General features: G+C 38.9%; 1 long non-coding RNA gene across 1 annotated transcript; it reads right to left on the reverse strand.

Moving 5' to 3' along the window:
- Positions 1-14,256: 14,256 nt before the first annotated feature.
- Positions 14,257-15,535, reverse strand: LOC110882255. Its single transcript, XR_002560033.2, has 3 exons — positions 15,401-15,535; positions 14,806-14,859; positions 14,257-14,498 (listed from the first exon to the last, which is right to left on the reverse strand). It is a non-coding gene; the product is annotated as an uncharacterized LOC110882255 (long non-coding RNA).
- Between the last annotated feature and the right edge of the window lie 8,703 nt (positions 15,536-24,238).

Here is a 24,238-nt window from a genome sequence, read left to right on the forward strand (position 1 = left end):
TGGCATAGCAATTTTGGAGAAATCTTGTATGAATCTCCGGTAATAACCCGCAAGCCCCAAAAAGCTCCTGATTTCCGAAGGATTCTTTGGTGGTTTCCATTTCGCCACGGCTTCTATTTTCGACGGGTCTACTAACACCCCGTTGGCATTAATGACGTGCCCGAGAAATTGTACCTCTCGTAACCAAAAGGCACATTTCGAGAACTTTGCATACAAATTTTCTTTTCTGAGTGTCTCCAATACTTCACGCAAATGTCTTGCATGTTCCGCTTCATCCTTTGAGTATATTAGAATGTCGTCAATAAATACTATCACCGACTTATCTAGCATAGACTTGCAAACCCGGTTCATGAGATCCATGAAGGCTGCGGGCGAATTTGTTAACCCAAAGGACATTACAAGGAATTCGTAGTGTCCGTACCACGTACGGAAAGGCGTCTTCGGTATATCTTCCTCCCTGACTCTCAACTGATGATACCCCGATCTAAGGTCGATCTTGGAGAACCAACTTGCGCCTTGCAATTGGTCAAATAAGTCGTCAATCCTTGGGAGTGGATATCGATTTTTCACCGTGAGTTTGTTTAACTCCCGGTAATCGATACACATACGCATACTTCCATCCTTTTTCTTCACAAACAGCACCGGTGCGCCCCACGGAGACACACTTGGGCGAATAAACCCTTTGTCGAGGAGATCTTGAATTTGAGACATTAATTCTTGCATCTCTGAGGGTGCGAGCCGGTACGGCGCCTTGGCTACGGGTTTCGCGCCCGGAATCAATTCGATTCCGAACTCTACCTCCCGTTCTGGCGGTATTCCCGGTAAGTCTTCCGGAAACACGTCGGCATATTCACGTACCATTGGTACGTCTTCAATCCTTAGTGATCCCTTGTCTGGTTCGTTTGCGTATATCATGAATGCCCTACAACCGTGCCTAATGAGCTTATAAGCTTTTATCATCGAGCACATGACAGGTTTACCTTCTTTCTCGCCATGTATGATAACCGATTTCCCACTTGGAGATGTTAATTTTATCTCCTTGCGGAAACACATGAATTTCGCATGATGTGGGGATAGCCAATCCATCCCGACCACTACTTGGAATTCTCCCATGGACATAGGAATTAAATCTATTGGATATTCCTCATCATCTATACTTATCTTGCAATCCCGACATATATCACACACAAGGAAATTTTTGTTATCACCTATCTATACCTCTAATGGCATAGGTAATTTTTTAGTACAAAGGAAGGATGTCGAATAAGTCCATGTGAAATAAAGGACTTATTCGCACCCGTGTCAAATAACACATGTGCAGGAATTGAGTTTATGGCAAATATACCTGAGACCACATCGGGCTCCGTTTTCGCCTCCACTGCTGTTAACTGGAAGGATCTTGCTTTTGCTTTTGGTGCCTCTGTGTGCGTACTTTTGTCGTCCTTCTTTCTGACCAACTCCGGGCACTCAGATTTCTTGTGACCCGGCTGATAACATTTGTAGCACACCGACACCTTCCCCGGGCACAACGCAGCCGTGTGCCCCGCCTTCCCACAAACAGGACACGGCTTATCCTTAAATCGACACTCACCCTTGTGTCCCTTCCCGCACACTTTACAACTTGGCGTACTGCTCTTTCCTTCTTGTTTCTTTGATGAATCGGTCACACATGCCTTTTTCGTAGGGCTTGGATTAACCTCTTGTGCCCTTCTTTCACCCCTTTCAATTTGCTTCTTTAACTATATTTCTCTTTCTCGAGCGGCGTTGATGATTTCGGTGAGGGTTTCGTATTTTGAGGGAGTCATGAACTCCCGATACTCCGCACTTAGCATATTATAATAGTAATACACCTTTTGCTCTTCGGTTGTCACCAATTCATCACAAAACCTTAGTTTGTCGAGAAAGGTTCCCGTGATCTTGTCAATAGATTCGCCCTTCTATCTAAGCTGGATAAATTCTTCTTTGATCTGATTGATAACTGCTTTGGGACTGTGATGTTTAAGGAATGGTACCTTAAACTCGTCCCATGTCATCGCCTTCGCCTCTTCGCTACCAATTTCCTTTTTCTTGTTATCCCACCAGTCTTTTGCTTGACCTCTCAGCTGACCCGTGCCATAAGCCACGAAGTCACTTGCATCACGGCGGGTTCTCTCGAACACCCCTTCAATATCACTCAACCATCTTTGGCATACTATCGGATCCACTTCTCCGTGGTAGAGTGGCGGTTTACATGCCATAAATTCCTTGTACGAGCAACCCTTACGCTCTCCCAACTTCTCCTTAGCTAAATTGGTATTATCCTCCAATTTCTTAATTCTTTCATCCACCACTGATAACACCGTGTTTTGGATTTTATCGATGAAACCCGACAAACTGCTCTCGATTGCTTTTCCTACCTCTTCCGCAATCACTTCTCTCATTTGCTCGGTGACTCTTGGCACCGCTTTGTCATTTCCCTTATCCGTCATCTTTGAAACTGAAATGTTTACATTTAAACGTTAAACATTTCATTTATAACATTGCTTCTTTTGTTTTGGTTTAGTCAAGTTCTCAACTTGCTTTAACCGTTCAAATTTGGTGCACTTCCCGGGTTTGAGTGTGTTAACACACTCTTCCCATGCACTTCAATTTCTTTCTCATTCATATATATATAAGACATAATTTGTTAACATAATAAGCTAATTCTTACCGGACGATCGATCAAGCTTGAACCGAACACTTTTGTTGACAACCTTAAGCTCTGATTACCAACTTGTTACACCCTTTTTCTGATAATGGGACTACTTAATTTATTACATGAGTTTATACTAAATTCCCAACTTACAAAATGTTTTCGATTAGAAATAGCAACATGATCATGCTAAGTAAAAAAAAATTTTAAGTAACTTCTACTAATCGCTACCGACTAGTTTAAAAACATTAAGACATGGTTATCAATTCATTTACATCAAAATCATTGTCTAAAACAAGTTGAGTCAACGCGGAAGCTTCAAAATACGTGTTCGGTTCTTGATAATGTCTTGATCATCATCCGGAAGGGAACTCATCCATACCTAGGGTCAAACACTAAAGACATTAGGTTTGACATTAGTATAATACATATAAACGAATTCCGATAAGGAATGATATTAAATAAAAAAAAAACAAAATTTTCCTGGGTTCCACCGTAACTTACGGTGTCTACCGTAAGTTACGGTAGACCCTGAGTGACTTTGGTTCTGCCGTAACACAGGAGCAACTCACTGTAACATTTTGGTTTCCACCGTAACTTACGGTGGAACCGTAAGTTACGGTGGACTCTGCAACTTTGTCCCTTAACTATTTTTCAACTCAAGAGATCATAACTTTTTACTCGTTGGTCCGTTTTAACCGATTCTTTCTTCTACGAGTCCGTAATAAAATTACGGATTCAACCATGTAAATTTCACAACGCGGAAATCGGAATGCCGGCAATTGGTTCACAATTCCCTTATTTCAATTATCCAACCCATTAGTGAAAGTGCATAACACCTCTTTTCCATTCTTAAGACCTTCTTGACATATTTACCCATTTTCCCCGAGCTCACATACTTGGTGCATTCGCGCCAATTCCATGGCTTTGCGTTTCCTTTAGGGCTAATACTTGTTTCTTCGGAATTCAAGCACTCCGTTTCAAACAATCCCCTTTTCATTTAGCATTTATTATTTGACCCATATACCGGGTTCTTATACTTAGATTAATATCACCAAATTATTGGTATAGTATCATTCATTATTTTAATGAGGTATAAGACTTTCAAGTCCCTACTCTCGCGATTCTTTTGAAAACATCATTTTGACCCGTTTGACTATTTAGTGAAAACTATCACTTCATTGACTAGCCAAACTAAATCCCAAGTCTTTACTTTGATCCGTTTGATGGTCGAGTGTACTTCGCCACTTTAACAACGCATCAAACGCATCCATTTCACTACCTCATCATTCACATAACAAAGCTAATTATTTACACATAATTTAACGGGGCTTAAGCACGTACCTTTAAAGCACACCTTTTCCGCGGGTATCATTTCCGGCGTGTCCACTTGACGTTCCAGATTCCTTGCCTAAAGAGTTCAATTCATAACAAGATTAGAACTCTTTCATAAGCTTTAACGCATTAATTCATAACATATACAAATCTGCGTTTTTAGCAATCTTTAACATTTTAACCCTCATTTAGGCGTTTTATCAAACACCTTGCGGTCAGATTTCTACATGATCTAAACCAAGTTCATAACTTGAAATTATCACTCAAATTAACTTCAATTAGACAATATACACATATTTTAACATCAACAATTTCAGAGATTATCTCAAAATTTCAGTTTTCACTAGAACAAGAGTCTTTATCCTAGTGTTTATCAAGTTCTACTAACTTACTAATCACCCACTATAGTGATTTTGATCCTTACAACTAACATGCAAGATTTTGACAAGAATTAATTGAGGGTTTGTCCCCAACTTGGTATTACTTCCAATTTTCATGTTTACTATCACTAATTAAAGCTAAACATTCAATTTCAATCATAAGCAAAGATTTGGATTGAATCAAAATGACCTAATTTGACATACCTTATGATCCCTTTGACGAGGTGATCACGATTTTATGCTTGGATTTCGATTTCTAACTGATTTAAGGCTTCAATTCGTGGTTTTTCTTGTAAACTAGGGTTTGGGTGAAGAACCCCTTTGTCGCCCCTGCTTGTTGATCAACCAGTGATGTGTGTAAAATGCAACATATAAATTACATCAATTGAGGCATAAAACTAACCCCTTTTAAGTACTAATGTTGGAAAAAGAGTGTTTTTGTCTTCCTTTTGTATATCCAGGATAAAATGAGCTCAAATTCACAAAAAAAGCAAAAAACAGTTAAATCTAACATAAATACAAGAAAAGGAACACAAGTGGATTGCCCGACCCCTCAACAGCATCCTCCCAAGCAGAAAAGAGAAGTCAGAAGACTGAACACGCCCCGTGCTCAGCCAGCACGGGGCCGTGCCCAAGAAGCAGCAGAAAAGACAAACCTATAGAAGCTTCTATTGCCCACCACCGGGCCGTGTCCAGTGAGCACGGGGGCGTGGCGAAAGTACAGCAGGCGCATTAATTGTAATTGCGAATTACAATTAATGAAGAGAGAGAGTGTCAGACAGGCACGGGGGCGTGTCCAGCGGACACGGGGCCGTGCCCAGCCTTCTGTTCAGCCTATAAATAGGAGTGCTTGGTTCCATTTCAACTCATCCCTTGGCACACCACCTCTCTCACACTTCATCCACCACCCACCACCATCACAACACCATCATCCACCATCATCATCCATTGTTCATCATAGAGTGTGTGAGTCGTCTCGGGATCCAAGATTGATCGTAAGAGTTCTTGACAATCAAGGCCATGTTTGCCTAAGTCTCTTACATCACTTGGTGAAGACAAGTGTTTAGTATAATACTTTTTATTTTTAATCTTTTGCACTTTTTATTTGGTTTTGTATTAATGACTTTAATAACTAGTTGCTTATGTTGAAGGTGATCTTTCCTTATCGTTTGTCCGTGGTGTCTTGGCATTATTTTACTGTCTATATAAAATAAAAGATTTTCACCATTCATATCTCCACGGTCTATATGGAGGTATGTTGGCTACCTGGTCGGGGGTTAAGGGAACGGTTTGGTAAGGGTCTTGCCCTTGTTCAGCGTTTAGAGGTCCTGCAAGGGACCTGGGTCAAATTTAGTAGGATCTCCTTCAATGCCCATAGGTATTGGATGGCGGGGATCCAAACTCTTTGACCCCCTCATAAGTTAACTACTATTAATACTATAACCCGGCTATTTAGGACTGTATCCCTGCTGACTCAGACTACTTAGCCGAGGGTAACGTCACCGCCAAAAGCGGGGCCTACCATAATTTGCATTAATAACTTAATTCATTATCTTCCAATAATCCAACCCTTTAGGATTGTATCCTTGCTGACTCAAACTACCGGGTTGAGGGTAACGTCACCTTCAAAAGAGGAGCCTACTACAATAACTAAGATAATCTCTTAAACAATTGCAAAAGTGCGAAAATAATCAAAGGTTATACTAATACACGAGTCGGATCCAAGTGATTCATCTTGTCTATCTGTTTTTATTTTTATTTTATTTTCAGCATTTAGTTAGTTTTTATTATTTTCTTAGTTTAAAAACCTTTTCTAACTTTTTGATTTGATTAGACGTTGAGGATAAACCGGTACTAAAAGCTCTTGTGTCCTTGGACGATCTCGGTATCTTACCAACACTATACTACGTCAACGATGGGTGCACTTGCCCATATGTGTGTTTAGTGTTAGTAAATATCATGTTTTATAAATTTAAAACTTGGCTAAAAGTGTAAAAAGGGGCTTAAAATATACATTAAAAATATATCACACTACACGTACATCAACCAGGCACCTCTAGAATGGGGTGTTTGGTTTGTTTTTACTATTTTAATAATTCAAGTTCTACTTTTTACAAGATTGGCCCCTCCATTTATTTAACATAACATTTTTTTGTTGTTTTAACCCCATTGTAAGTTATTTTTAGACTTGTTAATTAACTAGGTTATAAATTCCTAGTTGATAAATTCTCATTTAATTAAACTTTATAATTCTAATATAAAGTTTTATATTTTCGGGGTGTTACAAAATTCTTATGTCTCGACCTATTCTTCAACCACAGGAAACCAAGCGACTTGATGTCTCCTAGAATGTCTTCACCTCTACCTCTTCCGTTCCGTTAGAGAAAACCACCTCGTTACGGGCCTTCCAAATTCACCAATAGCCGAGCATTATGAGGCCTTTCACAATTGGAGACTCCTCCTTCCTCAATTTGCAGAAGTTGGCATGCTCTAACACATCTTTGAAACCAAAAGCGAACATAGAAGGAATCCGAACCCATGTGCAAAAAGCCTGCCAGAAGTTCAAAACCAATTTGCAACCTGTGAAGATATGATCCAAGCATTCATCATGTCACATCCCAACCGATGGCGGAATCATCGGGGGTGGCACTGAGCGAAACAGATTGTTCAAGAGAATCCACAACAACTATTAAATTACCAAATCCTTAACGTTAATATCCCATACTACTAACAGATAAAATAAAAATAGTTATTACAGACAAATGTCTCAAAAACAAGCTAACTGTTCCGATAACTCAGATTTATTGAATGACGTTTCTAGACCACCTACTCGATTTATCACAGCAAACATAGCATCCTAAACACATGTCACATACGTTAAAATAAAGTCAATACACAGAGTGTAAAGGTGAGCATACAAGTTTGAATATCATATAGTATAGCGAAAGCGTTACACATAACCAGCATGTAACACGTAGAAATGTGAAGCAAGTATGTAACGTCCATAATTTTCTTTTTAAATTTATTAAATAACAACGTACTTTTCTAACGAAATTTGGGCATGACCCATTTGCAAAACGAGCGGTCCCCTGTTTTTCATAATCAAACATCATTCAAAAATACGCAACCATTAAAAAGACACAACATACACGTCAAAACATACCACGTTTTTACTTACAAAACCATTAAGTTTATATACGTACTTACTACAAGTTTTCCAAAAGACAGACATAATAGAAACTAGGTTTAACTACTAGACGTAGACATAAGTGACAAAGTATTAAACATTGACTTTTACAAAATGCGGAACGCTTGACGGGCTTGAGGCGTGTTCGAACCGGGCAAAGCTTGATAGCTAGACATGAGATTTACCTACATGACCACAACATCGAAAACTCATTAGAACAAAAATTTCTTTCTTTAACTCAAGAATCTAACTTACGGACTTGAAACAAATGTGACATTCACAACTTGTGCTTTACTACATTCTTTCATTCTTGCACGGTAATGTGTTCCAATGGAACTCCATGCCATTCCTTCTAATCTTACAATAACATTATTCGACCCGTTCAAGAGAAGGGTCTATACATACATCTTTTTCCATTCTTGGTTTGAATTAACACATTTATTGATAAACACATATCTATCGTGAAAACTAAAAATTGTACAAGTAGCGTACCTCGGTCTTGATCCCCTTGTTGCTTCACTTGACTCGAACTTTCTTCCTTAACGCCTACATATAACCATTCATTCTTTTAATTTATGTTTCATACTCATTTACACATATCAATCGATAAAACATCATACAATTTACTCATGCTTCATAAACATATTCAATTCACATAAAGTTTATGGCTTATATGACTAGCATTTTCATTGAGGCATTTTTTCAAACACTTGATGTGCACATTATCAACAAAGCACAAGGTACAAGTATTTATAGCATAACTCTACTTATTCACCTTCTAAACTAACAAGAATCAATCAAGTTCATAACTTTCTTTCATCCTACACCATCTTAACTAATTCTTCTATCTCTATGCAAGATCATGTATAAATTTTCATCTAATAGCTTACATGCACAACATTGGGTTTATGATTTCTTCACAACAATTGGGTAATACACTTAAATCATTCAATCAATCAGAAATCAAGCAGAATTTTCGAACCATTATGAAACCCTAACTCTCACTTGTATATAATTTCCACATAATTTCATGATTGGGTTAAAACCCACTTTCTACAATTCATCCAAAACAGAAAATTCGACTTACCACTTGTTGTACTAGCTTAGATAGTTAAGGTTTCGAGTTCATGCATGTGATTTGGCCTTGATTTCCCTTTCAATTTTGCTAATTTGCAGAATTTAGGGTTTCCCCCTTACTTTCCCTTCTTGATCGATCTCCAGAGAACACACGTAATGTGTGTTTTAGTTTTTATTAATTCTTATTTACTAGTAATTATAAAACTTCCATCTTTTAACAAGTTTAGTCCCCCTTTTTACTTAAATTGCTATTTGTCACATAACCTTCCCTCTATTCAAGTTACTAACATATATACTTTACTAGGTTAAATATAACATGACTAAACATTTTAAATAACATTCATAAATTGCATATTTTTGGGGTGTTACAAATCTACCCCCCTTAAAAGAGGTTTCGTCCCCGAAACCTTATTACGTACCAAATAATGTCGGGTAGAGCTTCCTCATTTCATCTTCTAACTCCCATGTAAGGTCCGATCCTTTCCGATGTTGCCATTGCACCAAGACTTGCTTTATAATTTTGTTCCGAAGGTGGGTTACCTTGGAATCTTTGATAGCTATCGGTTTTTCAACATAATTCAATTTTTCGTCCAATTCAATATCATCAAGGGGCACGTATGCCGTCTCATCCGCTAAACACATTCTCAATTGTGACACATGGAATGTGTCATGTATTCCATCTAAAATTGGCGGTAATTCCAACCGATATGCTACCTTCCCAACCCGGGCTAAAATCTTGAAAGGTCCAATGTAGCGGGGACCTAGCTTTCCTCGCTTACGGAAACGGATTATACCTTTCCATGGGGAAACCTTTAATAACACATAATCACCTATTTGAAATTCGATGGGTCGCCTCCTTCGATCTACATAGGCCTTTTGTCGATCTTGAGCCGCTTTTAAACGGGCTCGCACAAGATCGATCTTTTCGTTAGTTTTAGCCACTACCTCATTGGGTGCAATTTCTCTCTGCCCCACCTCTCCCCAACAAATTGGAGTTCTACACTTCCTTCCATACAACAATTCATACGGTGCCATTCGAATGCCGTTATGGTAGCTATTGTTGTATGAAAATTCCACCAACGGCAAGTGGTCACCCCAGCTTCCCCCGAAGTCTATCACACATGCTCGCAGCATGTCGATAAGTGTTTGAATGGTTCGCTCGGACTGACCATCCGTTTGGGGGTGGTAGGCGGTACTGAAATGTAATTTTGTACCCATACTTTCTTGAAAACCTTGTCAATATCGAGATGTGAATCGGGTATCTCGATCCGACACAATAGATACAGGAACTCTGTGTCGTGATATTATCTCGTTAACATAGATCTCCGCCATCTTTTCAGAAGAGAAAGTTTCCCGAATGGGTAATAAGTGCGCGCTCTTGGTGAGGCGGTCCACGATCACCCATATAGCATCGTGACCTTTCCTTGTCTTAGGAAGCTTGGTCACTAGGTCCATCGTCAATTCTACCCATTTCCATACCGGAATCTCTAACGGTTGCAACCTCTCGTATGGTTTCTGATGTTCTGCCTTCACTTGCAAACACGTCAAACATTTTGCAACATACTTGACGATATCACGTTTCATACCGGGCCACCAATAACTTTTCTTCAAGTCCAAATACATTTTTGTAGCTCCAGGATGAACTGAGAATCGAGATTTGTGAGCTTCTTCGAGTAATACACCCTTTGCTTCGCTAAACCGAGGTATCCAAATACGACCATACATGGTTTTAATTCCATCGGATCTCTCTTCGAATTTATCCACAAACCCCTTTGTTCTTTCCTTTCTAGAATCCATTCCGCTTAGTAACTTGATTTGGGCTTCCTTAATCATTTCGAGAAATCGAGGTGTGACTACCATCCTCATGGACTTTACTTGAATTAGAGGCGGGTAATCCTTTCGGCTCAGGGCATCGGCCACTACATTAGCTTTGCCCGTATGATAAAGGATCTCACAATCATAATCTTTAAGAAGTTCTAACCACCTTTGTTGCCTCATATTTAAATCTTTTTGCTCGAAAAAGTATTTAAGGCTTTTGTGGTCAGAATAAATTGCACTTTTCGTACCGATAGATAATGCCTCCATATCTTTAAAGCAAACACTACTGCAGCTAACTCCAAGTCATGGGTTGGATAATTACTTTCGTGTGATTTCAATTGCCTAGAAGCATAGGCAATGACTCTACCCGTTTGCATCAAAACACATCCCAACCCTTGGTGTGACGCATCCGTAAACACCACCAAGTCTTCCGTTCCATCAGGTAAGGTTAGTACCGGGGAACTCGACAGCTTTTCTTTCAAGGTTTGAAACGCCCTCTCTTGATCTGCACCCCATGAAAACTTCTCATCCTTCTTGGTTAACTTGGTCAACGGCAAGGCCAATTTAGAAAAGTCTTGGATAAACCTCCTATAATAGCCTGCTAAACCCAAAAAGCTTCTCACTTCACTTGGATTCTTTGGAGGTACCCATTTCATAACGGCTTCCACCTTTGACGGGTCTACTAAGATACCATCCGCATTAATCACGTGACCGAGAAATTGTACCTCTCTAAGCCAAAAAGCACACTTAGAGAATTTCGCGTACAATTTCTCCTTGAGGAGTACTTCAAGAACTTCAGGTAAATGGCATGCATGTTCGGCTTTACTTCGGGAATAAACCAGGATGTCATCGATAAAAACTATAACGAATTTGTCTAACATGGGCCGACAAACTCGATTCATAAGATCGATAAACGCGGCGGGCGCGTTCGTTAATCCAAAGGACACTACTAAGAACTCGTAATGCCCGTATCGCGTTCTAAAAGCCGTCTTCGCCACATCCTCATCTCGCACCCTTAACTGATGGTACCCGGACCGCAAATCTATTCTTGAAAACCAACTTGCCCCTTGTAACTGATCGAATAGATCATCGATTCGGGGCAACGGGTATCGGTTTTTCACCGTCAGCTTATTTAACTCTCGATAATCGATGCACATGCGCATCGAACCATCTTTCTTTTTGACAAAAAGAACAGGCGCTCCCATGGCGATACACTCGGGCATATAAATCCCTTGTCGAGCAATTCTTGTATTTGTACCATTAACTCCCGCATTTCAGTTGGGGCCAACCTATAAGGAGCCTTGGCTACGGGTTGGGCATCGGGATACAATTCAATCTTAAAATCCACTTCGCGTTCTGGTGGAAGCCCCGGCAAATCTTCCGGAAAAACATCAAGAAACTCGTTCACGACTTCAACCTCTTCTATCTTAGGGGTATTCTGCTTATTATCCACCACGTAGGCTAGGAATGCCTTGCTTCCATTTCGTACATACTTGTATGCTTGAACTATAGAACAAAGCTTCGAATTAATATTCCTTTCCCCTTGTATGCTTACTCGTTTTTCTCCCGGTGTTAGCACATGAATCACCTTCTTCTCACATTGAATTTCGGCATGATGCTTAGCTAGCCAATCCATGCCAACTATAACCTTAAATTCCCCCAATACCATGGGAATAAGGTCAATAGCAAACTTCTCGTCTTCAATGATAATTTCGCAGTTTCTACAAACTTCGTGCAACAAATAACTCTTACTATCGGCTATCTCTACTTCTAAAGGCACATGCATTCTTTCGATTCTAAAAGAGGGGTGGGACACTAATTCGCTTGATACAAACGATCTACTGGCTCCAGTATCAAATAACACGTACGTAGGCATCAAGTTCAATAAGAATATACCTGATACAACATTTGGGAGGTCCTTTGCTTCTTCAGTCGTGATCTGAAACATCCTCCCCTTAGCTCTTGGGGCTTCCTCCCTTCTTACTTCCTTATCAGTTTTCTGTTGAAGCTTGGGACACTCTGCCTTAATATGACCCGGTTGGAAACAGTTGTAGCACGTTCTGGAAGGATTAGGACACCTATAGTATGGGTGTCCCTCTTGACCACAATTGTAATAGCCCTTCTTCCCTTTCAAACACTCCCCCGTGTGTAACTTTCCGCACGTTTTGCATTTCGGAATACTACCCTTCGCCTTATCCTTCTTGCTTTGATCTTGAAATTTTGGTTTCTTTGAAGGGTTCGAGCTGGAAACATTCTCAGACACTCTCTTTTCGCCTCTTTCTGCCTGTCTTCTTATTTCAATCTCCCTATCTCGGGCCAAGTCAATGAGCTCATTCAAAGTTTCACATTTAGCGGGAATTATGAACTCCCGATATTCAGCCTTCAACATACCGTAATAACGGTTTATCTTCATTCTTTCCGTTCCTGCTATATCTTTACAGAATTTCAGCTTGTCAAGGAAAACGTTGGTGATTTCATCAATGGTTTCATCTTTCTGACGAAGATGTAAGAAATCTTCTTGGATCTTGTCAATGGCAGATTGCGGACAGTGGTACTTTAGAAAAGGTTCCTTGAACTCTTGCCATGTCAAGACTTGAACTTTTTCTTCCCTAATCTCTTTACTATAAACATCCCACCAGTATTTAGCTCGGAGTTGTAGCAAACCGGTGGCGAACATCACTTGATCCTCCTTTTCACAATGACTCCTTATGAACACCGCTTCCGTACTTTCAATCCACCTTTGACATGCTATAGGATCAATTTCTCCTTTGAATGGTAACGGGTTGCACGCCATAAATTCTTTGTATGTGCATTTGTGAGTTCCTTTCTTTCCTTGCACTTCACTAATCATTCCCTTCAACTCGTCCATCTTACTCGCCATCATTGTTTCTACCACTTCCAGCACATGACTTTCTACTTCTTGGGCTAAATGAGGAATACTTGCTTGCATTGCCCTTCCAATCTCTTCCGAGATCATAGTTTTCAGCTGCTCTTGTTGTGTCGCTTCATCCTCATTCGTATCCGTCATCTACACATAAACATCATTCTTTATTTCAAGCATTCAATCATCCCTTCCATCATATAATCATTCTAATAGTACATAACTTCCTTTAAAAACCCCACATGCATACATAATATCATTCTTTAGACTCTTATTATAACATTCTATTAATCCCTGTATGATAGAAAACATCAAACAAAGCATCACAATTGAAATGAGCTGAAAATGGTGCCCACCGTAAGTTACGGTGTCCACTGTAACTTACGGTGGCACCCTTTTCTTTACGGTACGAACCTACTGTTTTACGGTAGAGAAATTTTATCCCAGTGTCTACCGTAAGCTACGCTAGCCACCGTAGCTTACGGTGACGCCCAGCACACTATGATAATTTTCTTATTTGCAGCCATCTTTTCGACCCGTTTTAACCTATACTCATCCGTTTCATCCTAAACCTTTCCACATCATCCCGTAATGATTTCCCTAACATTCCATAATGTTTCATAACAAAATTATTCATAATGCAAAAATTCAAACTTTAAAGGTACTTACTTGATTCGCGCCGCGGAACGAACACACACTTCACACGAGCTTTCGGTTTGAGTTCAAGCATTCGATGCTCAAATCCCTCAAACCTAGGCTCTGATACCAACTTGTAACGTCCATAATTTTCTTTTTAAATTTATTAAATAACAACGTACTTCTCTAACGAAATTTGGGCATGACCCGTTTGCAAAACGAGCGGTCCCCTGTTTTTCATAATCAAATATCATTCAAAAATACGCAACCATTAAAAAGACACAACATACACGTCAAAACATACCATGTTTTTACTTACAAAACCATTAAGTTTATATACGTACTTACTACAAGTTTTCCAAAAGACAGACATAATAGAAACTAGGTTTAACTACTAGACGTAGACATAAGTGACAAAGTATTAAACATTGACTTTTACAAAATGCGGAACGCTTGACGGGCTTGAGGCGTGTTCGAACCGGGCAAAGCTTGATAGCTAGACATGAGATTTACCTACATGACCACAACATCGAAAACTCATTAGAACAAAAATTTCTTTCTTTAACTCAAGAATCTAACTTACGGACTTGAAACAAATGTGACATTCACAACTTGTGCTTTACTACATTCTTTCATTCTTGCACGGTAATGTGTTCATATGGAACTCCATGCCATTCCTTCTAATCTTACAATAACATTATTCGACCCGTTCAAGAGAAGGGTCTATACATACATCTTTTTCCATTCTTGGTTTGAATTAACACATTTATTGATAAACACATATCTATCGTGAAAACTAAAAATTGTACAAGTAGCGTACCTCGGTCTTGATCCCCTTGTTGCTTCACTTGACTCGAACTTTCTTCCTTAACGCCTACATATAACCATTCATTCTTTTAATTTATGTTTCATACTCATTTGTACATATCAATCGATAAAACATCATACAATTTACTCATGCTTCATAAACATATTCAATTCACATAAAGTTTATGGCTTATATGACTAGCATTTTCATTGAGGCATTTTGTCAAACACTTGATGTGCACATTATCAACAAAGCACAAGGTACAAGTATTTATAGCATAACTCTACTTATTCACCTTCTAAACTAACAAGAATCAATCAAGTTCATAACTTTCTTTCATCCTACACCATCTTAACTAATTCTTCTATCTCTATGCAAGATCATGTATAAATTTTCATCTAATAGCTTACATGCACAACATTGGGTTTATGATTTCTTCACAACAATTGGGTAATACACTTAAATCATTCAATCAATCAGAAATCAAGCAGAATTTTCGAACCATTATGAAACCCTAACTCTCACTTGTATATAATTTCCACATAATTTCATGATTGGGTTAAAACCCACTTTCTACAATTCATCCAAAACAGAAAATTCGACTTACCGCTTGTTGTACTAGCTTAGATAGTTAAGGTTTCGAGTTCATGCATGTGATTTGGCCTTGATTTCCCTTTCAATTTTGCTAATTTGCAGAATTTAGGGTTTCCCCCTTGCTTTCCCTTCTTGATCGATCTCCAGAGAACACACGTAATGTGTGTTTTAGTTTTTATTAATTCTTATTTACTAGTAATTATAAAACTTCCATCTTTTAACAAGTTTAGTCCCCCTTTTTACTTAAATTGCTATTTGTCACATAACCTTCCCTCTATTCAAGTTACTAACATATATACTTTACTAGGTTAAATATAACATGACTAAACATTTTAAATAACATTCATAAATTGCATATTTTTGGGGTGTTACAAAGTAAGCTATCGACAATGACTTATGCAACCGACATGACTGCGAGTGTAGAATGCGCAACACATTATCACCACTATAACCATGTGAAGTAAAACCCTTAACAACCCCTGTCCACGACAGGTGCTGAGTCCAAACTATAGTACTCTTGTTGCTAAGGTGTCATGCAAACAATCACTGTGTAAACATAACATACAAGCATTCATCGAATCACGTATAACATGCGAGAGCGGTTAGCATTAAAAGTGTTTGCGTTGTGTGTCGAAGTGATTTGATATAGGTAACGTATGTAACACCCAAAAGTGCGTTAAGCGAAAAAGGGTTCGAGTATACTCACAGTATATGTTTAATAAATAAACACAGCCTTGGATTGAAGGGAGCACATTGGAGTTAGCCTGTGCATAGAACGATAGCGTAAGTGTTGAACAACGTGTCAGATGAAATAGTATCGAATGGTGAGTCGATCGGATGACTACCCATTCAATCGGATGGTCATCCAATTAGATGACCATTCGAACGGATGACCATTCGAATGAGGTGTGAGTGTTGTGAATTGTTTCAAAACTTTGAAGTTTTCGTTGTAGCATTTTTAGAAATGTAAAGTATCTCTATTTGTCAAGTCATTCGATCGGATGATCATCCGGACGGATGGTCATTCGATCGGATGGTCATCCGATAGGATGGCTATTCGATCGGCGATCTGATGTTTTGAAAATTTTGTGAAATTTCGTAACTTTAAAAGTTGAAGTTTTAACGTAGACGGCGTGACGACGTGTCAAACAACGGAAACCGTACCAAGTCCAGCTCAGTCGATCGGATGGGAATCACCCCCATTCGATCAGCCTAACTGTTCTTGACGGAGTTTCATGTTCAACGCGCAAGTCGGTCATCTCCTTGGTGGAAATCTGTTCTCAAACCGGTTCTCGACTAAAGAATGAGTAGAGAGCCTGAATGAGTCTAGATTCCATCGGTTTTGAGTGAAAAGTTAAGAAATGTTGAAGAAAAGTTTGAAACCATCTTTCAACCGATTTCATTCTGTTGAGATTCGTATAAAATAGTGTAGAAATCCCTTAGATCTGAACAAGTCCCGATGGGATGATGTCACACCACAGCTTGCATATGCAACCGAGATGATGTCATCTTCAAGGAGTCCAAATCAAGTGATTTTGTCACGGCCCTCAGCCCCGGTTTGACCCGGTCCAGAGCCGCGAGGTAGGAAATCCCGTGGTATTTATTTTAGGCAACAGCAGAAGTCTTTTTAAAACAGGATCTTTAAATATTAAAACTGCTCGTTTATATAATACAGGGATAAATCCCATAATTTACAATAAGGTGATTTCACTGGGAAATCTTTATTTCTCAAAACATGTTTCTTTATTTATTTATTTACATTGAGCCACTTTTCTAAGCTTGTAGTGCTCCACAGCACTTTTTCTTTGCTCACAACAGATCACCTAAAACATGTTTTGAAAAAGGTTTTGTCAGCAGGGAAATACTGAGTGAATCATTCATTTTACTAAAAATGCACATTGGTTATAATTTACAGTATTAAGAGCGAGTACAATGTTTCCGATATCAAACCAACTACCCACAGTACTTGTCACCCGAACATCCATCGGTAGTACTTTGAAAATAATTTGGAGTTTTGTAAAAGAGTTGATAAAAAGAGAATGACTCACATTGCAGATTTAATGAGCAGTGTATAAGCCTACTGATTAGCCTTTGATTAACCTAATTTAAACAACAATGCATACACAAACGGGTTAGTAACTTAATACAGCAGTTACGACAATTCATGAGATTAAACCCTCACAACGATTAATAAGGTGCAATACTTAACAATTCAACGGATTCACAACGAATAACAGAGCATAGTCCGGATTCAGACAATACTCAAATATTCAAGTCGAAATCACGATGAATAACAAAGTATAAGCTCAATTCGAGCAGCACTCAAACAATCGTTGGATAGTTATAATCGATCGGACGTTGAATCGTAATAGCGATCGAGTTATTACCCTGATTGCGGCAGCGATTCGTGAATTGTGTGTGTTAATTGTATTGTTTCTGCTATAACTCGACGTCCACAGTGAGTTTTTTCGTCGTTCCAAAGACAGAATTCAAGTCCCGAAGTCTGCTATTTATACTAATTTTTGGACCTCGCTTACGGACCGTAAGCCTTGTCCCTTACGGTCCGTAAGGGAAGCAGTCTATTTATAGGGTAGCTGGGTTCGGGACTAGGCTTGCTGACTTGACAGAATTTTATTTTAAAATTTTGACAACGAGTTATTGTGATAATCGTTGGCTAGCCCCCCCCCCCCCCTTGAGTTTTAGGGGCTCTGATCCTGATTCCGATTATTCTGGAAATTTTAGGGTTTATGCCAAATTACTTGGGTGTCTCAATTAGAGTTTCCTTAATACACAATTACCATCCTAAGTATTGATTTTAGTGAGAGTTATTACATCCTCCCCACCTTAAGAAAAATCTCGTCCTTGAGATTTACTGGAATAGATGAGGGTATTTTCGCTTCATTTCTGATTCCAGCTCCCAAGTGTATTCTGGTCCTCTCTTTGAATTCCATTTGACCTTGACTAGCACTAGTCGTTTGTGTTTGAGAAACTTGACTTTCCTGTCTTCTATTTGTAGTGGTTTTTCTTCGAATTTCAGCTTTTCGTTTATCTCTACATCTTGAAGAGGTACTACCAGGGATTCTTCTGATAAACATTTCTTGAGGTTGGATACATGAAATACATCATGTACTCCAGCTAATTCTTCTGGTAGTTGTAGACGATAAGCAACTGGTCCTATCCGTTGCATTACTGGAAATGGTCCTACGTATCTTGGACTCAATTTTCCTTTCTTACCGAATCGTACTATTCCTTTCCAAGGAGAAACTTTCAAGAGTACTTTGTCTCCGACTTGAAATTCTAACGGCTTGCGGCGATTGTCTGCATAGCTTTTCTGACGATCTCGAGCCGTTTTCAGTCTTTCCTTGATCTGAGTTATCTTGTCAGTAGTTTCTTGTACAATCTCAGGACCTGATAATTGACTTTCTCCTATCTCTGCCCAACAAACTGGAGTTCTGCACTAGCGTCCGTACAGTACTTCAAATGGAGCAGTTTCAATGCTTGAATGATAACTATTGTTATAGGAGAATTCAATTAAAGGTAGGTGGCTATCCCAATTTCCACCAAAATCTATCACACATGCTCGGAGCATGTCTTCCAAAGTTTGTATCGTCCTTTCACTTTGTCCGTCTGTTTGTGGATGATATGCAGTACTCAAATTTAGTCGGGTTTCCATTGCTTTCTGGAAACTAGTCCAGAAATGGGAAGTGAAACGACTGTCCCTGTCCGATACAATGGAGAGTGGAACTCCATGTAAGGATACCACTTCATCTACGTACAACTTGGCCAACCTTTCCATGCTAAAGGTTTCTTTCATTGGTAGAAAATGAGCTGATTTGGTTAATCGGTCCACAATTACCCAAATCGCATCATTACCTTTTCTGGTTTTGGGTAACTTAGTAACAAAATCCATTGTTATGAGTTCCCATTTCCATACAGGCATTTCCAATTGTTGTAGTAGTCCTAAAGGTTTCTGGTGTTCGGTCTTAACTTGTGAACAGGTTAGACACTTAGATACGTATTCGGCTATATCCTTTTTCATTCCTATTCACCAGAAATTGTTTCTCAAATCTTGGTACATCTTATTGTTTCCTGGATGTACGGTATACCTAGATTTATGAGATTCTTCTAGAATCTTATTTCTTAATTCTCCCTGCTTAGGTACCTAAATTCGTTTCTTGTGGAATCTCCAAATTCCATCATTTCCTTGTTCTAGTTCTTTCATGTAACCTTTCATTCCTTCAGCATCATCCTTGATTGCTGTGTCCTGAATTTCCTTCAATTGTTCCATTAAATCTACTTGTAGATTTAATCTAAGAGCACGGACTCGTTTTTGCTTCTCATGATATTTACGGCTTAAGGCGTCTGCAACTACGTTTGCCTTTCCTTCGTGATATTGAATATCACAGTCGTAATCGCTCAGGATTTCCATCCACCTTCTTTGCCTCATATTTAACTCTTTTTGCCCAAATATGTACCTTAAACTTTTATGATCTGTATAGATGGTAAACTTACTTCCATACAGATAATGTCTCCAGATTTTAAGGGCAAAAATTATGGCTCCTAATTCTAAGTCATGAGTCGTAAAATTTTCCTCGTGCTTTTTCAACTGCCGGGAGGCATACGCAATTACCTTCTTGCATTGCATCAACACACATCCGAATCCTAATTTTGAAGCATCACAATATACTTCAAAATCTTCTGTTCCTTCAGGCAATGCTAAAATTGGAGCATTCGTCAATCGGTGCTTTAAAATCTTAAAAGCTTCTTCTTGTCTCTGTCCCATTCAAACTTAGCGGCTTTACTGGTCAACTTAGTCAAAGGTACAGCTATCTTAGAGAAATCCTTAATAAATCGTCTGTAGTATCCAGCTAAGCCTAGAAAACTTCTAATTTCCCTAGCTGTTTGCGGAACCTTCCATTTGGTGATTGCCTCTATTTTAGCAGGATCTACGTGAATTCCTTCGTGATTCACCATGTGACCTAAAAATTGTACCTCTTGTAACCAGAATTCACACTTCGAGAATTTGGCATAAAGTTTTTCCTTTCTTAACAAAGTTAAGAGTGCAAGTAGGTGCTCGCAATGTTCTTCCTGACTTTTGGAATAAATAAGTATATCGTCGATGAAAACGATTACAAATTTATCCAAATATGGTTTACAGATCCTATTCATCATGCCCATAAATGCTGCTGGGGCATTTGTTAGTCCAAAGGGCATGACTGTAAACTCATAATGGCCATACCTAGTTCTGAAAGCAGTTTTAGGTATGTCTTCTTCTTGTACTTTTAGCTGGTGATATCCGGATCTTAGGTCTATCTTAGAAAAATACCTAGCTCCTTGAAGCTGATCAAAAAGATCATCGATCCTAGGTAATGGGTATCGATTCTTAATTGTAACTTTATTCAGTTCTCTATAATCAATACACATTCGCATCGATCCATCTTTCTTTTTCACAAATAACACTGGTGCTCCCCAAGGGGATGAACTAGGTTGTATGAAACCTTTGCTTAGTAATTCATCTAATTGCTTTTTTTAATTTCGGTGGGTGCTAATCGATAAGGTGCCTTGGCTATTGGTGTAGTACCCAGGATTAAATGAATTCTAAACTCTACTTCTCTATCGGGTGGTAATCCAGGTAGTTCTTCTGGAAAAACATCTGGGTATTCTGAGATTACAGGGATGTCCTGAAGTTCCTTACTTTTAGCGTTAATGATTACGGAAATCATATACACTATTTCTTGTTTTCTCGAATAACTAGCCAACTTCATTACTGAAATGAATTTTAGTGGCTTTCGTGGTTTATCTCCTGTAATTAAAATTACCTCTTCTGTGGGAGTACATATTTCTACGGAATTCTTATCACAAAGGATTCGAGCATGGTTGGCTACTAACCAATCCATTCCTAATACCACATCGAATCCGGCTAATTTCATAGGTAACAGGTTTGCAGAAAACTTATGACTTAAAAGTTCTATCTTTCCTTCTTGCAAAACCTTACTTACGTTAACAGAATTCCCATCTGCCGTTTCAACTGTAAAAATCTGCCTAAGGGTGGTTAAGGGTAAGTTAAGAGCTTGACAGAATGAAGTGTTGATAAAACTTTGGTTTGCACCAGAGTCAAATAATACTTTTGCATAAACGTCGTGGACTAAGAACGTACCAGCTATTACATCTGGGATGAGTTCTGCTTCTTGGGTGGTCAGTTGGAATGCTCTAGCATTTTTCTTAGTAGCTCCGTCAGCTGGTTTACCTTTGTTATTTGCTGGTTTAACCAATTTAGGGCATTCGGGTTTGAAATGTCCAGCTTCTCCGCAATTATAGTAGACCCTAGTCTTCTTCCTACAATCTTCCTCGCGATCTCCTATCATTTTGCAAAAGTTGCAGGTTACATTGCATCTTCCAAAATGATTCTTTCTGCAATTTCTTCAAAAAGGCGGATTTGCGGCTTGCCTCATTCCTCTCTTTTTAAACCTATTATTATTATTATTATTATTACCCAAACGAAATCCTTGGGTAATCTTTTGTGCCAATTCCTTCTTTCGATCTTCTTCTCTTGCACGTACCAGTTCATCAGTTAGGGTATTAGCTAATTCCACAGCATCGTCAATAGTGCGAGGTCTCGCAGCTTTAACGACGTTACGGATTTCACTAATTAATCCCCAAACGTAACGGGAAATGAGTACCGGTTCTGGCGAAGCCAGTGTTGGTACCACTCTAGCATATTCAAAGAATGTCGAAGTATAACCACGACAATCTACACCTGTCATACGATGATTTAGGAACTTATTTGTCATTTGTTCCTTTTCATATTCAGGACAATATTTTCTTTCTACAAGAATCTTAAATTCTTCCCATCTCATGGCATAAGCCATCCTTCTTCCTTTTGCTTGCAATACAGTGTTCCTCCACTCTAGCGCCCCTTCTTTGAACAGATTTGAAGCATACATAACCTGATCTTCTTCGGCACACTTACTTATTGCAATTACTGCTTCGGTTTTCTCTAACCAACGCAGTACTGCAGTTGCTCCTTCGTTGCCTGCAAATTCAGTAGGTTTGCAAGCAAGAAATTCTTTGTAAGTGCAACCAGGCGTTGCAGCTTTCATTTTCTTAGGAAGTGGAGCCTGTCGTGGATTATTATCATCATGATTGCCGCCTCCATTTACACTATGACTAAAATTGTCTTCCTGAGTACGTTTACTAGGAATGATTTGTTGCGGTTCAACAAGTTTCTGAGCAGCAGCCATGATTGCAGGAATAGCATTAGCTATCCCTTGAGTGATGATATTTTCAATATCTTGTCTAGTCATATATTGGTTTTCCTGATTTTGCTCAGACTGATTTCCTTCATTAACTGGTTCATTACTAGCGTTTTCCATCTGATAATTATAATAGATATAACTATTAGTATCAAATGATTGTAAATAAAACAATAACAAGTAATCACCTAAATCTTTTTTTCACAACACACATATATACAGCCAAAATTGTCAATGTTTCGACTTCTATTTTGTTTTATAGATTATATAGGCATCCATACACACTGTTTATCTTACGATGTTTTATTTCCCATTTTACAGGGTTATATTTTTCTACTACTGTTATGATACAGATACACTTCCCATCCCACTATCCTTTGGTCAACTGGCAGTTTTAGTAGCGACGCTCCCTCTCGTCGTACTTCCAGGAGATTTGTTCTCCCATTTCCCGGATCCTATTCCCTGTACCTATCAACTCTTCACCGAACTGACGAAGTTCGACTAAGTTTTCGTTGCTCATTGGAGGATTGGGGATAGGTTCTAGATCAAACTGTAGGAGGAAGGAATAAGGACTATTGATCATATTTTGGAATTGCCAGTCATTTGTCCACCATTCTTCCATTTGGCCTAAAGGTCGAGTGTGGATTAGTGGGTCTGGAATAGCTGGTTCCAGATTTACAGGAAGTTGGTTTTTGGCCGGATAAGGATATAGATTATTGTGGATAGGGCTAATAACATCATAATTTGACAGTAGACGGTCTATTTCGTCTTGAAAGGTGATTTCTTCAGGTTGTCTAGAGCTCTCTCCAATTTCTATTCCTTTTTGTTTAGAATCTTTCCTGACTTCTATTTCTGTTGGCTTAGAGCTTTCTCCGATTTCGATTTCTTTTCCTTTGTCTATAGGGTTTTCTATTTTGGGGAGTTTCCTAGCGGCTGGCTTTCTCCTGCGCACTTTCCTCCATCCTACATATCTTCTTCTCTTTTTAGGTTTTGCTTTTTCCAGAGGTGGAGCTTGGAATTCCAGAGGTTCCTCTATGTCAGCAATATAACCAGTAAAGTCGTGGGAGACTTCAATTGGTACTGGATATAGGTTGAGATTCTGAAATGCTTCCGATATCTCATTCATGCTGGATAGCATATATGCAAAATGCACAAAAATGCTAAGTTAAAACTTTGGAACAAAGTTTTACAAATAAACATTGCAATTTTATTGCATACTAATTTGTACAAAAGACAATAGGAAAGAGAACACACTAGGATTTATTTATTTACTGGATAGTAGTTTTCTACTAGACCAGGCTTATTGGTAGTTTAAAGGTTTGCATTCTCTGCTACGGTAGCTAGCATATAAAGATTTGCCCATTTTTCATCTAATTTGTCTTCCCAAGGTGGACTATTGCCTAATTCTTGGATTTCTGGATTAAACCTCACTTTCTTGACTTGGGGTTTCTTTATTTTCTCCTGTCCCTTCCTAAGAATCGAATTTCTTTTATCTGGGGTGAGAGGATTTTCATAGTTGGCCTTACGGACAAAAATCCCTTCTTCCAGATCTGCTGGGTGTTTTGAGGAAGAGGTTCCTTTTTCTGTGGTTGCAGTAT

Source organism: Helianthus annuus, chromosome 10 (genome assembly GCF_002127325.2).
Source record: "Helianthus annuus cultivar XRQ/B chromosome 10, HanXRQr2.0-SUNRISE, whole genome shotgun sequence".
Lineage (NCBI taxonomy): Eukaryota > Viridiplantae > Streptophyta > Magnoliopsida > Asterales > Asteraceae > Helianthus > Helianthus annuus.